Source organism: Melospiza melodia, chromosome 15 (genome assembly GCF_035770615.1).
Source record: "Melospiza melodia melodia isolate bMelMel2 chromosome 15, bMelMel2.pri, whole genome shotgun sequence".
NCBI lineage: Eukaryota > Metazoa > Chordata > Aves > Passeriformes > Passerellidae > Melospiza > Melospiza melodia.
In genome coordinates, this window is record NC_086208.1 from 2,908,671 (window position 1) to 2,929,216 (window position 20,546).

At 51.1% G+C, this 20,546-nt stretch overlaps 1 long non-coding RNA gene across 4 annotated transcripts in view; it reads left to right on the forward strand.

Annotated features, from left to right (window-relative positions):
- Positions 1-20,546, forward strand: part of LOC134425110 (uncharacterized) — a 91,300-nt gene that overhangs the window by 26,458 nt on the left and 44,296 nt on the right. For all 4 annotated transcript variants that reach the window (XR_010029603.1, XR_010029604.1, XR_010029601.1 and 1 more), the window contains exons 4-5: positions 2,968-3,199; positions 20,390-20,533. This is a non-coding gene — a long non-coding RNA (uncharacterized LOC134425110). The remainder of the gene's footprint in view (positions 1-2,967; positions 3,200-20,389; positions 20,534-20,546) is intronic.

Sequence of the window (20,546 nt, forward strand, 5' to 3'; positions counted from 1 at the left end):
CCAGAGCAGAGGGGCTCCACCCTCAGAGCATCTCCATGGCCTCCTCTGGGCTCTCTCCAGCAGCTCTGTGTCCTCCCTGTGCTGGGGCAGCTCTGCAGGTGGGGTCTCACCTGAGGGGGCAGAGTCTCCTCCCTCTACCTGATGATGTAAAGCTCCAATGTGCAGAGGCCATGCCTAGATCAGGTAACCTTTAAGAGGCCTGAAAGGTCTAAGCAGCCAAGGATACCCTCTGGAGAGTGGGAAGGGAGCAGAGCCCATGAAGGAGGAAGACAGATTGTCCAGAGCATGGAGGAGGAGTGGCTGGAGTGGAAAAGGCTCCCTGGGCACAGGACATGCTCTCTCTGCACCCCCTGCCCCAGAGAAGGGAAATGTCCCCACCTGGGTGTGCAGAGCCCCTGTGAATGCTGGAGCTCAGAGTTCCACTCCCTTCCCACATCTCCTGTGTCTAGCACAGAGGGAAAAGCACTGAGGGAGGAATATTCCAAGCTTGCCCTGAAAGCAGGGACTAAATGAGACTGCAGTAAGAAATTGCTTCAAATTTTCTGTAATATTTTTTATATTTGTTAATATCAGGAGTGACCTCCTGGTCAGATGTTTCAGGAAATTTAATGACCATCTGTGAGAGGGGACCTTGGCTTCACCTTCCATCTTCCAGGCTTGCAGAAGCTGCCAGCTCATCACTGGCACGTGCAGCAGCACTGATGTTACCTGGGGTTAGCAAGGCAAAGTTTCCCTAGGTCCTTCTTCTCCTGCCTGAATTCTGGGAAAACAGAGCTCATGAATCCCTGTTGTACAGTCAGAAAATGCCCTTATTCCCTTCAATTATAATCCCAAACTGAAAAATTAATTGAGGCAGGTATTAAATTAGGCAGGTTTTGCTTGACTAAATATTTACCATTTGGGAGCCTAATCTATTCACTTAATAATCTAACCCCTTTTTATTTTTTATTATTGGTTTGGAAAAAAAATAATAATGTCTATTCCATTAGGAGCTGCTGCTGGCTTAAGAGGATTTCACTCCCATTTTATGGTTTGGATCAAAGAAAATTTATTCTTGCAACAGATTTAATGATTCTTAGCTAACATTGTCTTCCCAGCTGCAGTTGGACTGTAATAAAAACCCCTTTAGCTTTTGTTAGACTTGCACATTCTTTGCTGCCAATAATGATTAATCTTTCCCCCTACAAGACCACCTTATTACTTGGCTTTGACTTAGGAGCTGCCATTCCCTCTGGAGCTTGGTCAGGGCTTTGTCCCAGCACAGCTCTGGAGCAGCACAGGTGTGACCCCAGTGCCTCCCTGGCAGTCTGTCTGTGCCCCCTGATTGCTGCTCTGTGGCAGTCTGAGCTATCTGGGGGATGACAGGGAATTAATTGCAAGAATGTCGCAGACATTTCTCCACAGAAATCCTTCCTTTCGGATTTCTGTGTCTTGGGGAGGCCAGAGGCTCCAGAAGACAAGGTAAACAATTATTATCAGCTGCTGTGGAATGCAACAGGAACACCTTGATTGGCTCATTTCCTATGTTTATAATTAAGGGCCAATCACCAGTGCAAGCCAGGGGACTGAGTCCTTGAACACAACTTTGTTGTAGATTCTTTCTATCTATTCTTAGTCTAGCCTAGCTGCTCTGCAAACCTCTTTCTATATTCTATTAGTATAGTAATAATGTATTATATATAATATCTTAATAAATCAAGCCTTCTGATTCAAGAAACAAGATTCACCGTCTCTCTGTCACCAGCCGTGCCCACTCAGGTGTGGTAATACAAGAATTCCCGAATACTTCCATGCATGGAAAGGCCCTTGGCATGCCAGCAGGGAGGGTTGTCTAGAAACAGGGGTGAGGGGATGCAGGGGTGACCTTGGGCAAGCATGGGGAGCACAAATCCTCACCCCAAACCAGGCCACTGCCTCCTCCCAGCTCTGCTTTCCCCCTTCCCACAGCTCCCAGGAGCACAGATCATATCCCAGGCATCCTCCCAATCGATGGGGAGGGATGGGGATGCTCCTGGAAGGCACAGGAGGAGGCTGAGAGTGTAGGGCTGCTCTAGGTGGATGTCTGGGACAGCATTCCAGCAGATGATTTTGGAACATTGCCTGACATGTGAGCCTGGAGCTTCATGCTGAGAAAATGTGTGGGTTAATTCCTGACCATTTTGTCCGTGTTTTAAAGGTTTGTAGTAATAAAACCCCTGGGAAGAAGAGGAGAAGAGATGATCCCTTTATCATTAGCAGGACACAGGTGCTGAGCAGCCTGTCACACCAGGCATGAGGGAATTGATGACAGATTAATTTGCTGTGCTGTCCCTCTGCCTTTGCCTGTGGGATTTTTGGGCAAGGTGCTCACACTGGAGATGTTGCCTGAAGGAATCTCTTTGCCCTGACTGTGCTGGTTCTATGAAGAGAAGTGACCCTCAGAATTAAAACAGAAGTGGGAAAGGTGTTAGGGCTTTTTGCCCACTCACCAAAAAGCCCTAACACCCATTCCAAACTGTGCCCACCCACCTGCACAGGGGGTTTCTGGAGGCTCAGGGAGCACTGGGGTGTCCCTGCAGGGATATTCTCTGCAAGGACTGGAATCTGAAGGTGCTTTGTCACTGTGCCTGAGCCATGTGCTGTTGAGCAAAAATATCCACTAAATTCAGGGCAAACTCAGCAAGTCATTTTGAGCCAAGGAAACACATCCAGCACTCCTATGGGATTACAGCTCCAGTCCTTTCTGACTTAGTTTAAAACAAAATTGCTCAAGTTTTCATTTTGAGGAGTCATTTCATTCAGAAATGTAGCTGGCTGATGCTTTTAGAGCTGCACAAAAGCTTCTGAAACCAAAACCAAACAAATTTTCTTTGGGGTTGGCTGTGAAAAATGTTTTTGGATTTGAGTTTTTTTCTTCAACAAAGGAACTTGATGGTCTTTTGTAATGGCTTGGCCTGACAAAGTCTGGGTATTTTTTTTCCTCTGTAGTTTTTCTTTTAGCTCAGTCCTTGAGAGGTCCTGCAGATGCCACTGACATTCTCCTGGAAGAACCTTCCATCCTCTTCCTGGTCAGGAAAGGGACACAACAGGGCCCTGAAAAAATGACTGGATGGAGGGTGAAGGTGCTGAGAGTGGAGTTGTTCTGTGTTTGAGAGAAACTGTGGATGAACATCCTTTATGGAGCACTGTGGTGTCCCTGCCTGCCCTTCACACCAAATGGGTGAGTTTGACCATTTCCTTTGTTTTAAAAATCATTGTACCTGTAATCATAGAATCACAGGCTGGTTTTCGTTGGCAGGGACCTTAAAAATCACCTCATTCCAGTCCCTGCCATGGACAGGGACACCTTCCACTATCCCAGGTTTGTCCAAACCCCATCCAACCTGGCCTTGGACATTTCCAGGGATGGGGCAGCCACAGCTGCTCTGGGCAGCCTGAGTTTGCCCACTTTCTTTTTTGTTTTTTTTTAGTCATTGTACCTGTATTCCTTTCCAGCCAGCAGGTCAGGGGTTGCCATATCATGTGGGAGGATGTTTTCTCTGTCCTTGCTGCTCCAGCTGGCTGCCCATTCCCCTGCCCCTCTGGGAGTATTTCTGGGCTCACAGCACTTCTCACCTTCCTTGAGTGGAGGCTGTGTTTTCTCACATCCTGCTCAAGTAACAAAACCAACCTTGCAGTGTGAAGGGGGCTGATGCAGGGTGTTTTAACTCTTCCATGTCTCCCCTCAGAGCCTTCCTTGCCCCGTGGCAGCCCCCAGGGCTTGGGCAGTCACGCTGTGTCACCAGCCAGTGTTGTGCTGGTCAGCTGGATCATGGGTGTTCCACACTGCCCTGGGCACAGGCACTTCAAAGAACCTTCCATGGACAGGAAACAGGGAGATTAGAGGCACTTGCTTTTATTTTATGCCAGCACTTTGCAATGTTCTAGCTGGTATTCCTGAGGCCCCGTGTTTAACCATGAGCAGGAGGCACCACACACCACATTTCTGAGGGATGAGAGTCACAAGGCTCCCTCCTCACACAGCCCAAGAGCCAAGTGGCTCCAAGGGAGCTTCAGGGCTGGCTGGGATGCTTCCTCTGGCAGCAGGGAACAGCTCAGCCTGACCACCACAGGCACTGCTGGGAGCCTGAGGAGGGCTGTTCCCTGTCACCCTGCACCCCAGGGACAGACCACCTTCCTCAGAGTGTGCTCTGGGAGGCAGTGCTGAGGTAGCCAGAGCTCCTGACAGCCTGGGGCAGTGAGTGGGTGCTGCTGGGGTTTTGCTGCCTCTTCTTTCCTCTCATGCCTTTGCACCATTTCCAGATGTGCATCAGCTCCACTCCCTCCCACAGCAGTGGAGCAAACAGGAGTGGAGTCCTTCCCCCTGGGAAGAGCACTCTCCATCCAGCTGCTGTTCCTCCATGCTTTCTCCCCAGCAAAGTAAACAGTTTACAGAGGACTTTGTAAACAGCAGATTTGTTTAGGATATTGTCTGCATTCCCCTTGCCCCTGTGTTCCCTCGTTCAGCAGCACAGGGAGGGCTGACCTGCCATCTGTGGGGCTGGCTTGGAGGGGACAACCAAGAGGAAGGAGCTGTGTGCACTCCTGCATTCCCTGTGGGCCTGGTGGATTGAGGGCACCGTGCACAAACTCTGTGCCTGCAGGGAAATGTTTCTGCACCCAGCAGAGAGAAGCTGGCACGGGATGCCTCTGCAGGATGAGCAGGGTAAGCAGAAAGCCCCAGGGCACTGGGAGAGATCAGAGACCTTCAAAGGCAGGAGCTTCATCCCAGAAAAGCACAGCCTGTTAGAAAAGCCTCAGAAAGTCATTCACTCCCTTGGAAAGCTGATTGTCCAGCTAGGGAAGGGAGGCTCCTAGATCACCTCGGTGGGAGTAATATCTGAGGATGTCTGTGCTCCCTTCAGAGCTCTTCCTGCAGGGATCCAGCCTGGGCTCACCTTCCCTCTAAACCCTTGGAAAGCAGCAGAGGAGGGAGAGAACAATCTCCACCTGAGCTTCTGCACCTGACACAGCAGCTCTGGCAAACTTCCCTCCCAGAAACCCATGGAATCTCAGGTGCACTCACAGCAGACAGGAGCAGTCTCAGGAGGGGATCAGGGGAGCCTCAAGAAAGGTTGACATGTCTAAAGAGGGTCAGGGCTTGGGGGAGTAGCAAACAAAGGTTCAGAAGCAGCAGGGAATGTTCCTCAAGCCCCAGATGTTCAGTGCAGCTGTGGGTGAGTCCCTTCTGGTCATGAAACAACAGACCCTGCAGAGGAGGGAGCAAAGCCTGAATCTTTTTGGGTTTTTTAAATTCTGTCTGTAAGTCTGAGCAGCTTCAATCTGTGACAGGCCCCTGAGCCTCTGTACTCCACCATTCCCCATGGACAAGAGGGATAACTGGGCAGGAGTTATAACAGGAGGGATAACTGGGCAGGCTGGGCACTCAGGAGCTCACAGCAGATTGTTTGGCTCTTTGTTTGCCCCTGCTCCCTGCCAACCACAAGTTTGAGGCTTGAATTTAAACATCCTGGACAGAAAGGACAAGATTCCAAATGACAGCTCTGGTTTGTTGCCAGGGAAGTTTTGCATCCAGGAGACACAAACAGCTCCACAAAGCCAAACAGGGGGAGTAGCAACCTGAGCCCATTTTGCACAGCATGGGCTTCCCAAGTATGTGGCTGCTGGATGCAGTTCTGAGTGGTCTCCACCTCCTCTGTTTGTGTCACCATGTGGGGGCTGCTGACCTGCTCTGGCTGTGTCCATGTGGGCTCATTATTAGGAAGAAAAGGCCAGCAAGTTTGTCCTGCTTCCCTCAGAGGCATGGATGTATGGCACAGACCCAGCCTGGCCCAGGAGCAATTGTGAGGGCTTCATTCTGGATGGCTTCTCAGGATACTTTAAATACCACATAAAAACCCTGTTTGCCTTTGAGGGATGTGGAGAGTTGAGTGTTGTCCAGCAGAATCCTGTTGATTTTCTGGTGAGCTCTAACTGTAAATATTTGAACAAAAAATTATCTTGTGTTAACCTTGGAGAAATTTAATCTCTCTGTACATAGTGAAATCTGGCTTGAGTCACATGTGGTAGTTCCATCCCCAGTGGATGTTCCTCCACACTGGAACAGAAACCAGCGTGTTGCCCACCATGGATGGCACCTTGTTCATCAGGAAGGGCTGAAAGGGCAGCTGGAATTGCTGGGCAGGATGAGGATGCATTGGTAGAGGTTGATGAGGTCCTGAGCAGGAAAGCAGGAGGGCTCCATGTGGTGTGGGATGGCTGAGGTGGCCAGTGGAAGGCTCGGGGCTCTCAGGATTGTTGATAGTTCCCAAATCTGTTTCCTTGCAGGTCTGGATTTAGCCTGCAGCATGGGAACAGTTTTGCTATCAAGCTCAAAGCTCAAGCAGATTTTCAGTTCTGCTTTAGGTAAAATCCCCCTCCCTGCTCTGCTCAGCTTACTGATGATCACTGTGCCCTCTTTGGAGGACAGTGGATGTGTCAGGAAGGGCTCAGTTCCCTTTCTTTTCTTGGACACTCACCTTTGTCACGGTGTAGAGGACACAAGAAGCTCCCTGGCTTCACCTGCCTTCACCTCCTGTGTACCTAATTTATCCCTGCAACTCTGCTGCAGCCTGGGATAGCCATAGCAGAGTCACAGAGGGCAGAGCTCAGTCTGAGGCAAGGAAGAAGAGCACAAATTACCAAGGGGAGGCTAAGCAGATGTGTGGGTGGAGGGAGACAGCAGCAGTACCAAGGCAGAAATGGGAAAAGTGGGAAGAATTGTCTGTCCATGGGAGCTGATGGGCATGAGGAGAGAGCTCCCACAGCCCTGCAGACCCTGCTGGACTCAGAGGGCACTGGCAGTGCCTCAAGCATGGATGTTCCAGCTGAGGAGCATCTGACAGCTGCCCCTGCAGCCCTTGGGTGCCTTGAAATCCCATCTTGGTGCCTTGAAATCCCATCTTCCTTGACAGTCAGTGAGATCCCTTGGGTGCCTTGAAATCCCATCTTGGTGCCTTGAAATCCCATCTTCCTTGGCAGTCAGTGAGATCCCTTGGGTGCAAACATCTGGAAGCTCTCAGCATTCTCTCCAAGCTCCCCCTGCTCACAGCACCCAGGCAGGCAGGTCTGTTCCTTTTGTACCCATCCAAAGGGAGTGAGTGCAGGGCTGAGCTGTGTCTGGGATGCCATAAGGAAGGGAAATACCCCACAAGGAAGGGAAATATCCCATAAGAAAGGGGGATATCCCCACATGGTCCAGCTCAGCTCCATTCCCTGTGTCAGGCCTCAGTTTGGGTGTAGCTGCTCTGTGTGAGGGTTGGGAGCTCGTGTGCAGGCAGGAGCTCCAGCAGGCTCTGGCAATTCCCATTTAGGTTTGACCTTTTGCTGGATATTAAAGCCTTGCTGTGGCTCAGTAAGATGAACACTGCAGCAAACACAATTCCTCAAGATGAAATATCTCTCCAGAGGGTAATTCCAGCCTCATTTGAGGGTTGTTGGATTTTTTTTTTCCTTTTCCAGCTGAATCATTTATTCCTGGTGTCAGGAAGGTGCAGAATGACTTTCCCCACTGGCTTTCAGAGCTTCATTGATTCTTCAACTCCCACTCCTGCAAATCTGCTGGAACAGCAGCCCTTTGCCTCTCCAATTCTCCCAGGAGGGGAATGGGGAAGGGAGGGTCTCAGAACTGTAGGAGCTTTTCAGGGAACCCATTCACAATCTGGGGGAGATGCCATCATATTTTAAGCTCTGTAATCCAGAGGCAGAGTATTTATCTGTAGTTTTTTTTGCCTTAAAAGCCTTCTCAGCATTCTGCTGAGTGGGGAAGGGAGCAGGACACATTTCACTGAGGTTGCACAGGGCACTGTGGACCTTTGGCCCCTCCTGCTTTGTGGTTCAGTGTTGCAGCTGAACTCTGCTCAGGATGGGTTTGAATCCCTTCAGCAGAGGAAGGCAGTGCTCCCAAAATGTGTGTAGCACACAAATCCAATCTGTGCCTGAAGTGACTGAAGCCAGGCCTCTGCCTGTCATCATCAATCCATTTGCAGCCCTGGCTCTGAGTTCACACCTTGTGCTCTCTGGGGCAGCTCCTTTCTCTGGGAGGCTGGGAAAGGCTCCTCTTCCAGCTGGGGGTGGGGAGATGGGAGAATGAGAGGCAGAGGAGTGAGACCTGGAGCAGAGAGGGTCCAGAACCCAACCTGGGGGTGCCATCACATCACCCTGGGGCCGTGTGTGGGCAGGAGCAGCAGCCACCGGGCTCTGGGGTGGGCACTGAGGGAGCCAAGGGGTGCCAGGGGCAGGGTCCTGCTTCACCCCTGCCCAGAAGAGGAGCAAATGGAGCAGGACTTGGTGCCACGTGGAGCCCAGGCTTTCCTCAGGGCTGAATGGATCCCTGTGTCCAGCAAAGTTTGTCAGCAGGCCTGGCTGTCCAGCCCTGAGCTTTGATTTAAGCAGTCTGAACCAAACCCATTAGCACTTACATGATTCCCCTGCCAAGCAGTTGTAAATGTTTCTATTTGTTCTGCACTTGGCCTGGTTCCTCCTGTTTATTATCCTAAATGTGCCCAGGACATGACCCTGCTCCCCTTCTCCAGCACTCTCTCCAATTCCATTTATTTTCCACTGCTTCCCATGAACCCCTGTGACACAAGGACCACTCAAAGGACAGGAGAACAGAGGGAGGTGGATGTTCATGGAGGTGCTGTGCCCTCCTTGGGATCAGGAACTGACACCAGTGTCAGTAGGAAGTGGAGAGGGATTCTGCCAGGGAGCTGGGGGCTGGAAAATGAGGGTGGAAGCTCAGAGCTGGCAGACATTTAAGTCACTCTTTATTGCAGAGGGGATTTTGGGGGGTTAAAAGCTCAGCAGTGAAGGTCACCTCCATGTCCTGGGCAGCATCAAAAGATGAGGGAGAGGATTCTGGGACATGACCCTGCTCCCCTTCTCCAGCACTCTCTCCAATTCCATTTATTTTCCACTGCTTCCCATGAACCCCTGTGACATAAGTACCATTCAAAGGACAGGAGAACAGAGGGAGGTGGATGTTCATGGAGGTGCTGTGCCCTCCTTGGGATCAGGAACTGACACCAGTGTCAGTAGGAAATGCAGAGGGATTCTGCCAAGGAGCTGGGGGCTGGCAAAGGATGGTGGAAGCTCAGAGCTGGCAGACATTTAAGTCACTCTTTATTGCAGAGCTGCACAGGAACAAAAAGGATCAATATTTATTAGTTGCAGAAAGCATAATTTTGCATGAAAGGCATTGATCAGCGTGTCAGCCCAGACAATGTCATTACATCTTTATGATTTGGTCTCCATCCCTCTAGGAATGAGGACATTGTTCCCTAGACAGAGAGAGCTGGAGGGTGAAGAAGGGTTCAGCGTGGTGCTGTGATCAGAGCAGGGCACAGCAGCAGTGTCTGGTGTCACAGGATGGGCTCAGGGGCTCTGGTCAGTTTGTCACTAAGGGCCACCAAGAGAAATTCCCTATTTCAGAGTCAGGGCCCAATATCTGAGTCCCCTTTCCCAGTGTGTGTGTGAAAGCTCCCCCATCAGTAACAGTGCACCAGAATTTGCTTTATGGCATTGGCTGGAGGAGGCAGAGGAGCTCTGTGGCAGCCTGCAGTGAGGTGGGGATGGGTTGGAGAGGATCAGGTGGAAGCAGGAAGGTGAGGATGGTGGAAGTGGTTGCAGGTTCACAGCTGGACACAAAGCCAAAGGGAAGAGGCTTCTGGAGCTGCACTGTGGGAGATGATTGCTGCTCACATCTCTCCTTGTTGTGGCTCCAGCAGTTCAAATCCTGCCTTTTCCATCCCTGTGCTGGCCCCAGCAGAGACACAGGAGCACAGAGATGGGCCTGGAAGCAACAGGCCCTGTGGTTTAGCAGAATGCCTGAGTCAGGACTCTGGGGTCAGAATTCCCAGCAGTGCCATGGATTTCCTCAGGGCAAGCCACAAGCCAGCCACACACAAGGCAATTGCTGAGCTTGGCTTCCACTTGGACACCAAAATAATAAGCTCCACAAAAACAGCCTGCTCCAGTCACTGGAGCACAGTGTCTGCTCAGAAAAACCCTGAAAAAGTCCTCATGGGAGCAAGGAATGCTTGCAGCCCCCAGCACTGTGCTGGGTGTGAGCCAGGAAAACATGCCCCTGGCATGGTAAAAGATCCTGGTGGGTTCACAGCCTGGTTGTGAGTCAGTCGAGGTGTTTGTAGATAAAAGGTGTCATCGAGTGAAGATGAGTGGCTCTGTCTGACACACTGAATGATGAATGAGGTGTTGTTCCATACAATCAGAAGGAGCCTCTGTGTGAATCCTGAAATACAGTTTTTGAGACAGCTGTTCCTGCCTAATCTGACAGGCAGCCCTTTAGTCAGCGGGAGAGGCTGCTGGAGAGGAGGCACAGTCAGGTTTGAAGTGTTGAAGTGCCTGCAGCCCACCTGCCCTGCAGCAGGGATTTGTGGATCTGGAATCTCTGACAGAGGAGGCTGAGGCACCCCTGGAGCATGGGAGCTGCAAAGTGCAGCCCAGCAGGGTCCAGCATCCCTGTGCTGCTCCTGAGGGCCTGGGGGGCTGCACTGGTGTGGGTGAGTCAGGGAGCCTGGCTGGGGCTGAGGGATGTGTTCCACCCAGGAGCATTGGGAAGGAAGGTGTTTGCAGCCCCACTTTGGCTTTGCCAATTGCAATGCCCAGAGCAGGCAGCTTTGCCTCATGCAGTCTCAGTGAGAGAACCATTAATTTTGTATTAGGACATAAAAACTGAGCTGAACACACCAACAGAACCTCCAGCCCTGTATCCTGTCTCCACCAGAAGCAGAGCTGGATGCCTTGAAGGAAGACATAAAAATCCCATAATGGCCATAATTGTGCAATACTGCCCTGTGAGGGGAGATTCCCCCCTGACCCCAGCTGGCAGCAGCTCCTACCCCAGAGCAGGAGAGGCAGGGGCTGCTCTGATTGTCACAGGAGCTGGAGTCCCTCAGATGCTGTTCTTGTGCACATAAATGTCCAATCCTGTGGTGAAACTCTTTAATTCTGGTTGTTATAGTGCTGTTTTGATATCCTGCTGAGGATATCTTGGATGGCCTGCTGCAGGCTGCTCTTAGGAGAGCAGAAGAGGAGCTTTGCCCCTTCCTGACACCAATCCTTTCCCCTTCTTGAATTCTGGAATTAATTTAAAAGTACCCAAGACCAGGCTGGATGGGGCTAAACTGGCCCAGTAAAAGTGTCCCTCCCCCTGGCAGGATGGAACTGGGTGAGCTCTGAGCTCCCTTCCAACCCAACCACTGTGGGATTGTGTGATTAACCCTCCCTGTGGGCTGACCTGCTGTGGTGGGGAGGAGCAGCACTGCCCCTGTCACAGCTCCATGGGCTTTTGGCTCAGGTGCTGCCCTACAAGCAGCCAGGTACCAAAGGCAGGTTTCTGTGCCCATGGAGCATTCAGTGCATGTTCCTTACAGGGGGATTGTGGGGCTAATCAGAGACTGGTTGATCTGTGGCTGATGTAACCTCAATCTTTGGGTGATAGAAGCACTCTGTAGTGTGGCAGGGCCCTGTCCATCCTCTGCCTTGGCCATCCCAGCCAAGCCCCTTGCTGTGAGAGCCAGGTGCAGCTGCTGGGATGCTGAGCAGGTGCTGTGTGACAGAGGTGCAGCTGCTGGAGACCAGGATGGTGGCTCACTGTGATGTTTGGGAGGAGAGCTTGACATGACTTCAATGAGAATTTTTTAAATTAGATTTTTGCTAATGAAGTAAAAACTTTGATTTTCCCCAGCTCCCTTTAGGGTGAGATAGCCATCCCACCTGGTCTGGCATCCCCAGCCCCCCGTCCCTGGGCAGGGGAGAGGTTGGGTCGGGACTGGCCAGGAGGAGCAGCCGAGGTGTGTTTGCCTGCTGGCAGAGCGGGAGAGGGGAATGAGGGCACAGAGCGGCTCTGGGCGTGCACCACGGAGGAGGTGACACCGCCTGCGATAATTGGGCCATTAAATCTCACAAAGGCACCGACACTTTCACAATGTGGCTCAGGGAAACAATCACTCTCCAGTGGCAATCGTAGCTATCTGCAACCATTTTTCTGCTGATCCGGTGCTTAATCCCGTTGTTCAGACTCCAGGTTAAATTGTCCTCAACCCACAGTGCAGAGGCCAGCTATGTTTGCAGAGATGTGCAGGTGCAACTGAGGGGACATTTTGGCTCAGAAATCCATTTGTGAATGTCTCTCAAATGTCTGCTCCTGTTCCCTCTGCCTCCTCTCTGCCAGCCCTTCCACCTCCAGAAATCTGCACATTGCAGGGAGCCATCCCAGTCCTCTGGTCAATCCCCTTTTATTCTGCCCTGCTTCTCCTGAGTACAAAGAGTGCCAGGACTGCCTGATACAGTCACAAAATTGGCTTCAAATCCTTCTAGTTTGCAGAACTGCTTTAGTTCTCTTTATTTACTGTAGGTCTGGGGAGGGAGGGTTTAATCCTTTAGCTGCATTCTCAGACTCTTCAGCTGTGGGAGCCCAGAATGCCATTTTTGCAGTAACAAAAGTGGAATTTTGCATGCAGACACAGGGCCCCAGGAGATGGGGACTGAAGAACACCCCTGTTTCTGAAGGCATTGTAGTGAAGTTGTGGCTCTGGGTGTTTTGGGGCTCTCAAGGCTGATCCTAGATAATATCCTTATAGGTTCTTAATTCACCAGCTCTAATCCATGGAGCACATCAACCCCCCTCCTCCCCCAGCAGATTGATTGATGTTTGGATGGTGAAGTGCAGGCAGGAGGTTTGACCAAGGCTGCTCAGAGACTGAGTTGGGTTTGTGGTGCTGGCTGTCCCTGGCCAGGGACAAAGCCCTGCTCCCATGTTTGGTCACTGACCCTGTTCAGTTCTGGAGTGTTCAGGGGGTGACTGTGCTCACTGCTGGGGTGCTGGTATGAGTCCTGGGGTTTAGGCACTCCAGGTCTGGGATTAAAACCAAAAACAAAGAGAATTTTACCTGTGTATTGGGATTTTCAGCAGAAAGCTCTTTCTCAGTCCCATGTCTGGCCAGGCAGGGGATTGCACTGCAGATGTTCCAGCTGTGCTGCTGCAGTGCTGGGGGTTGCTTCTGTCTTGCTTTACCCTGGCCTTTGGCAGGAAGATGATTTACAGGTGTTACCTGGCAGAGTCACACAGGTGACAGCAGGACAGGACTGTGACCCTCTGCCTGGCAGGAAGGGGTTGGACTGGGACAGAAGGAGACCCCAGACTGTGGGACACAGAGCTGTGGGACATCAGGCTGGGCATGAGGTGTGGCTGGAGCTCCCTGGGGAATGTGAGCTGGAAAGTTCATGACTCCCAGTAATTCATTCCCTTCCTGGAGCTGTCTGAGCTCTGTTAAGACTATCCAGAGATGCCTGGGGTATATTTATTTTTCTCTTTTTTCCCTTTGATGCCTCTTTCCTTACTGTGGGAGACTCCTGCAGCTCAAGGTTGCCTTTCTGTGCCTGGGCTGGCTGGGGCTGCCTTGGTGAGCAGGTATTAATGGCAGGGGAGGGCAGGACCTGTGATAACTCAGCCTGGCAGCCCCAGCAGCACTGAGCTGATGGAATGGTCTTTGGAGACCCAGAGAGCTTCAGTCAGCACTTCTGCCTGAAAGGAGTTGTTGTCAAAGGGTGAAGGAAAGTCACCCCAGATCCAGGGAAAAAAAGTCACTCCAGGATTCAGGGTTCTTCTTTTGGGAGGGGAGACTGGATTGCTACAAGCAGTGTGGTTTCATTTTAAAATTCATTTGAACAGAGAATTAAAGAAGAGAATGGGTTTCCCCTCTGCTAAGGATTTATACACATCAGTCTCACCCAGCCCCTCCCAGCCCTTCACTGAGCCCCAGGCAGGGTTTTGAGGGCTGGTTGTGGCTCAGTTTCCTGCAGCTGGAGCAGGGAGTTGGCCTCTGGGTTCTCCAAATTCAGATGTGGGACTCTGGGCCCAAAGCACAGTGTGGAGCACGTTCTGTGGTGGCCCAGTGTGAGTGCAGAAACCTCCTCTGTTCTTGCAGTGGTGCTGATGTCACTGTGCCATCCCATTCCCTGCAGATGGTTTTCATCACCCTCCCATTGAGCCAAGCCAGCCTGTTAGCACAGCAACGTCCCAGGACCCAGATTTGTGAACCAGATCTGCTGCAACACCCCGTGGGCTGTTGCAAAATGCTTCTTTCCTTATGTCCCATCAGCCTGAAATTATCCCAGGAAACCTCAGGGGTAGGAAGCACCTTTAGTTTGTGAGCAGGGTTGTCACTTATCCCTGTTGCTCATATTTTCATCTCTCCAAGTGAGGAGGGTCACCTGTGCCTTACAATTTGGGATACCTTGTCAGCTCTGTGCAGGTGGAGGTGCCTCCTGATGTCCCCTCTGGGCTGTTACAGGGCTCCCAGCTCCCTGTGTCACTGCCTCACATCACCTGCAGCCCCAGGGCTGGTTCCCAGCTGGAAGGGGCTGCTGTGGGGCTGGCAGGATGGGAGCCAGGCCTGGCAGCTGCCTGGGCAAGGGAACACTTCAGGCATCACACTGGCCTTGGCCCCAGTCAAATATTTTCTGTCACTGATCCTTACGAGTTTGTGGCATCCCCAAATGAGGCATAGGGGATTACAGAGCAGCCAGCTTTCCTTTAAAGCTTGACCTTGGCATCAGGCAAGGAGGAGAGATGAGTTAGCTGGCAGCCTGCCTGTGTGTGCCAAGGGGTCTTGAAAGCCTCAAAGGATGCATTAGTTTGATGTCAGAGGCTTTGTTTGTGGCATTCCCTGGCACCATCTCCCTCCCTGTGTGTGTGTATGTGTGTTTCCTGCCTGCATCCCTGCTGCTCCCCCAGCCTGTGTCCTGAGAGCCCAGCTAGGCAGCCTGGACAGCTCCAGTGAGACAGATGGAGGTGGAGCCAGGCCTCTGTGGGGACAGCTGCACCCCTGACAGTCCCCTCTGGTCATGCACCTGTTAGGAGCTATACTTAGCATGGGAAAACTTTCCAGAAAAGAGAAAGCAGGACAGAAGTGGGGTGGCAGAAAGGCAGAGAATTTGGCCTCATTCTCCTCAGCAGGTCCCAAAGCTCCAAAAGTGCCTCTCAGTGACAGCATCCAAAAATGCCAATCAGGTGAGAGCAGGCAGAGCTCTGCTGGCACTGTCTGGGGACAGACTGAGCAAGTGATGGCTTCATAACTCCTGGGTGGGATGCCATGAGTGCCATGTGCTTGTCCTGGCAGCCCCTGAGCACTCAGGAGCTGCCATGTGGGAGCTCTGGGGGATCCTGGAGCAGCCACACTCCATGGTCACTGTGCAGAGCCCTGTGTCCATCTCAGCTCACCCAGGGCTGCTGCAGCTCCTCTCCCTGCTCCTGTCTGCCTGTGCTCCAGCCTGGCTGCCACACTCAGCCATCCTTCCTCAGCCCTGGGCACTGCCAGCTGCCCATGGAGCTCAGGGTGCATGGATGGATGAGGAAACCTCCTGTTGGTGAGGAGACAGGAGGCTCTGCAGCTCTTCCTCTGATAAATGAAGAGCCCTAAGTTAGGTGCTCACGGCCTCATGACAAATAATTGTGCCCTGTCCCCCTTCTTGCAGCAGGGGCTCCCTGGGAGCCTGGCACAGGGGCAGCAGGTCTGGGTGGGTTTTAAGGCCAAGTTTTTGTTGTGTTCTTTTCCTTTTGTAAGTGCTGAGCTGCATTTTCAGCACCCAAGTGTCTCGTTCTCACGGGAGGTGCCCGATGCTCTGCTGTGTCATGACTGCAGCCTCTCTGTTCCCCCCTCATCCTCATCTCTGGAGAGAGACTTGGATTTGCCTTTCCTGGAGCTCCAGCTGGTGAGGAGTGAAACCCTATCCATGGCTGGTGACTGCAGGAAGCTTTGGATGGATGAGAATCCAGCACGGTCGGATGCCTCCGGAGCGGCGGGCACTGCTGACAGGTGGCATCTCCTCCCTGGAAGGACATGTCCCTCTCCAGCTGCTCTGCCTGATGCATGGCCTGTCCAATACCTGCTCCCCACTTAGCATTCCACGAGTTATGGCCACCCGAGCTGCTGCTTAGTGAGGGGATTTGCTGTGCTTAAATGAAAAATGCAACAGGCACTTTAAACTGCCCTGTAGCTAAATTGAGCTGAGTTTTCCAATCCCTGCAGCTCTCAGCTCTGCTCCTCTGCCCTCTTTGCAGGAGGCAAGGAAACTGTTAGGTTGCACTTAGGAGCCACCTAAACATCTACTAAATGTCTGCCCTGAGTGATGCTCTTGGTCAGTGCTTCCCCAGCCTCAGGAGCAAGGTCTGAGTGTGAAACCAGGAAAGAAAGAGGGAGTACAGCATATCATGGACACCAGCAATGTTTCCAGCTGACAGGATAAATCCATGGTATTCCTAACTGCCTCATGGAGATCTTTGTGCCACTGGAACAATTTGCATTTGCACACCTATGCAGAAATGTGAACAGGCACATCTTACAATTTCCAGGAGCCTTGCTGGTACCAGTGCCAGCTCTGGTGTCCCAGGATTGGTCTCTGTGCCATCAGAGGTGAGGAAATGCTCATCTCCTTCCAGTGGCCACTTACAGCCTTTTCCTTTTAAGATGGAGAAAATCCTTGTCACATTTCCTGATGTTTCTGTGTGGTGTGAGGAAGTGATCATAGAGAGAATCATACCAATTTCTGCTTGGGAGTGGGAGGAACAGGAGGTCATTCCTCATCTCAGGCCTGGGCTTGGATTGAATGGACCTGGTAATCTGGGATAACTAGATAATCTGTATGGTACTTGCCAAGTGCTTAACCCTTCTTCATATCCCTCCTTGGAACTGGAGGCACTGGCCAACATAAATTGCTCCTGTCAATGTGCTTTATTGGACTACATCAAAGTAGAATCGATAGAGAGTTAAAAAAATCCCTAACAAAATGGGCTGTTTAAGGCAGAGCAAGTCATAAACAGACAGGAGTGTGGTGCAGGTCAGGTTTCACCTGGCAGCCAGGGAAACAGGGGGGCTCTGCTCTGTCAGGGGTGATTCATGGCACTGGGGTATTTCAGGGGAGGGGAAGCATCCAGGAGTTGTTACTACACTGCTGCAAGGAGAGGGGCTCTGAGTGGGTCAGGTTTGTGCCTCCAACTTTGCTGTCACAGATTGATACTGGTATCATCTCTATCAGTGTGAGTTATCTGTTTCCATTTAACCTAGATGAAAGCTCGAGTGTGGTTATTGCATTCTAAGGTTGCTGGAACTTGTTAATAATTTAGAATAATCGAGTCAAATGAATTCACTTTTAAAATTGAGCTTATTTGCATTGGCTGGTCTGGTTTTTTGTGACAGATCTCTCTGCGGGCATATGTTTGTGTAAGCTTTCTGTGTGTGCTCGTGAGTGTTTGTGTGCATACGTAATTTCCTTCTCCATCTCACAACCAACAGAGGCTGAGCTGGATTTAAATGTTGTGCAGCAAAAAATGTGAAGAAGGTCCACCCCAAAGTGGAGCTGAATAGCTGAGGTATAAATCCACAGGGAAAAACGGGGTTTGTAATGGAAATGCTGCCTCGTTTTAAATTATAGCCAGGCATCTGTGAGGCTGAAATTCCTGCTGCAGCATCCAGACGGTGCCTCAAGCTGGCTGCACGTTGCCAGAGATGAAGGACCCCCCCAGCCTACCTGCAGCCTGACCTTTGTGCTGCCACTGGCGTGCAGCTTTTGTGCTGCATGGGGCGGGCACGGTGACAGATTGCTGCTGACAGGGAGAGGCTCCTCCAGCTGCATTTCTCTGCAGCCCCTGCCACATATCCAGGGGCTTGTTAGAGCAACAACAGCACCAGCCAATAACCAGTTGGTCTAAGCCCCTGGGACAGACCGTATGGCCCACACTGTGCTTGCTGAGCTGGGAGTGTGGAGTAAATTCAGCTGCTGCAGCCCTGGTGTTACACAGTGAGGGAACACACCCGGCCGGGCGTCTGTCTGTACCTATAAATAACAGTGTTTGTGTGTGTGTGTGCATATTTATGGGTCTGTGTATTTATTGTGGGTGAGGCTGCTTGTAGAGCAGCCCAGAAAATGGAAATCCTTTTGTGCAAATGTGCTTGCATGGAGGCAAGGAGAGCCAGGAGAGCAGGGCTGATGGATTGGCCCTGGACTGCGATGACAGTCCTTTCTTTAAAGTCAAAACAATTTCAGGGAAAGGGTCTCCAAAAAAAAGGTCCAGTTTCAGGAGGTAGCACAATTGAATTTCTGGTTGCTGGCTGCCTGCCTGGAGGGCCTCTTGTCACTTCTACTTTCTTCCAACAAGGCAGAAGGCAGAATTGACAGCAGCCTTCCCGGCAGGCTGTTAGGGAAGCAGGGAAGCCAGATGCTTTGCCTCCCTGCTCCCTCCCCTTCTGCGGCCCGAGAGCCACAGAGTTAAGTTGCTTAACTCTTCCATTCTCCCTCTCCAGTGCTCCTGATCTGATCCAGCAGGGATCCTGAGGAAGAAAATGTCTGGGAGTGGGCACAAAGGGTCCTCACTCCCGAGGGTGTGTGTCAAAATAAAGTACCTTTATGCTTTGTATAGAACAGGAAAATTGGACTTTTATACAGAAAGATTCTGCAGAGAGGCACATGGTGGGAATGGGCTGATACAGGAGCCTCTCTCCCAGCAAACCCAGGGCAAATAATATGATTTCAGAGCTTCCAGCCCAAACCCACTTCTAAAGTCTCCCTCAGCCCCTGCTATTTATATCACTGCATATAGGATACTGTGTAGGTGGGAACTAGAATATTCCTGTAATTTCTCCAGCAAGGACAGTATGCTCAGGCCTCTCTTTTCTTTGTGTAGAATTATCATCTTTAGATGTTAAGGGATGTGGAAGGCTTTGGTTGCTGTTGAATTAACATTTCTATATGCATCATTTCACTAGATAATTTGCTGACTCTAAAATTTTTGTGTAATCAAATTGGCTGGCTGTTTTAACATTTGTCTGACACCATTTTTAAGTGGTAGTTAAATGAAGTGGAGAATGGAGCCCTTTCTTTAGACTCAGGCTGTAGCAGGGTGAGGGTCTCCAGTATGTTATTTTGAGACAGGACCTGCTCTGTGTCAGGGCTTGGGCATTTCCAGCACTCACAACCCACAGAGCCCTTTTTAGTCTGCCCACAGGTGCAAAATGGGTGACAAAGTGGTAGTGGATGGCCAGGAACTGACACTCTGTCTCCTCATCTCATTGCTAAAACCTTGGTACCGTGGTTAAGGTGAGAATCCTTCTCTTCTTCACTAAGGACAAGAGGAAAAGGCCTCAGGCTGTGCCAGAGGAGGCTCAGGCTGGACATCAGGAGGAATTTCTCCATGGAAAGGTTGCTCAGACATTGGAATGGGCTGCCCAGGGAAGTTTGTAGTCCCCATCCCTGGAGATGCCCAAGGAATGTCTGGATGTGGCACTCAGTGCTCTGGGCTGGGGACAAGGTGGGGATCAGTCATAGATGGGACTTGATTGTCTTGGAGGGCTTTTCCAACCTCAGTGATTCTGTGAAATTGCTCCAAATGGCACCAAACCAGGGCCTTGAAGGGAAAATTATGCCAGGAGAGGTTTAGACCAGGTATTAGGAAAAATTTCTCCACAGAAAGGGTGGCCAGGCTTTGGAACAGCAAAGTGGAGGAGCCACCATCCCTGGAAGTGTCCACAAAGGATGTACAAATGGCACCTGAGGACATGGTTTAGTGTGACCATGGTGGTGCTGCTGGCTGGAGAGCTGGACTTGGTGACCACAGATGTCTTTCCCAGCCTCAGTGGTGCTGTGCTTCTCTTTCTGAAGTTCACCTGCACTGACACTGCCAGGCTGTGGGCTCTGCTGGGGGCCACCCAGGTACCTCCAAAAGCAGGGAAATTGCAGAATTTCCTCAAAAGCCATAGAGCCCTTTGCCTCCTGTGTGCCTCTTTATGTGTCTCCATGGCCAGGAGCTGCATCTCTGTGCTTGTACACTCCTCCCTTGTCCCTGTGCCACCTTCCCCAGGCAGGGAGGATGGTGATGGAGCAGCCATTCCTCTGGGTTTGGCATGCTCAGCTCAGGCAGGAGGGAACACCAGCCTCAGGCAAACCACAAACATTTGTCACCTGCAGCAAGGCAAAAAGTGTTGCCCAGAACAGCCTTTGGAAATATTTTAATTACCTCTGGTTAATCTGGCAATCAACGAACTTGAAGTAAAGATCACAAGTGGAGACAAAGTCTAAGGGGAATTTTATGCTTGGAGTCAAATTTCAGCATTTTTGAAGCATTTCTAATTGGGATGGTTTAAGAGCCATCCCCAAACCTCCCTGAATCCAAACACTTCTGATGTAAGTGGGAAACAAATCAGTCATGCAGCTCTAGCCCAGCACTGAGAGCTGGAGCAACACAGGGCTTCTAAAAGAACCAGCCTAACCACCAAGGTCTTTCTGTACAGTGAGAAAATTTCTTTAATGGACTATAAATCAGAAAAGGAAATTTATTTTTTTGTTTCTCCAGGCTCGAAAGACGAGCATGCATCTGCCTGACAGCTTTCAGAGTGAGCCATCCCTGCCAGCCAAAGCAGATTCTCTGTGCCTGCTTCCAAGCTGAAACAACTGGTGGCAGAGTGGGGTGTCTCTCCAGTCCTAGCCATGAAGAGAGGTGATTATTCCTC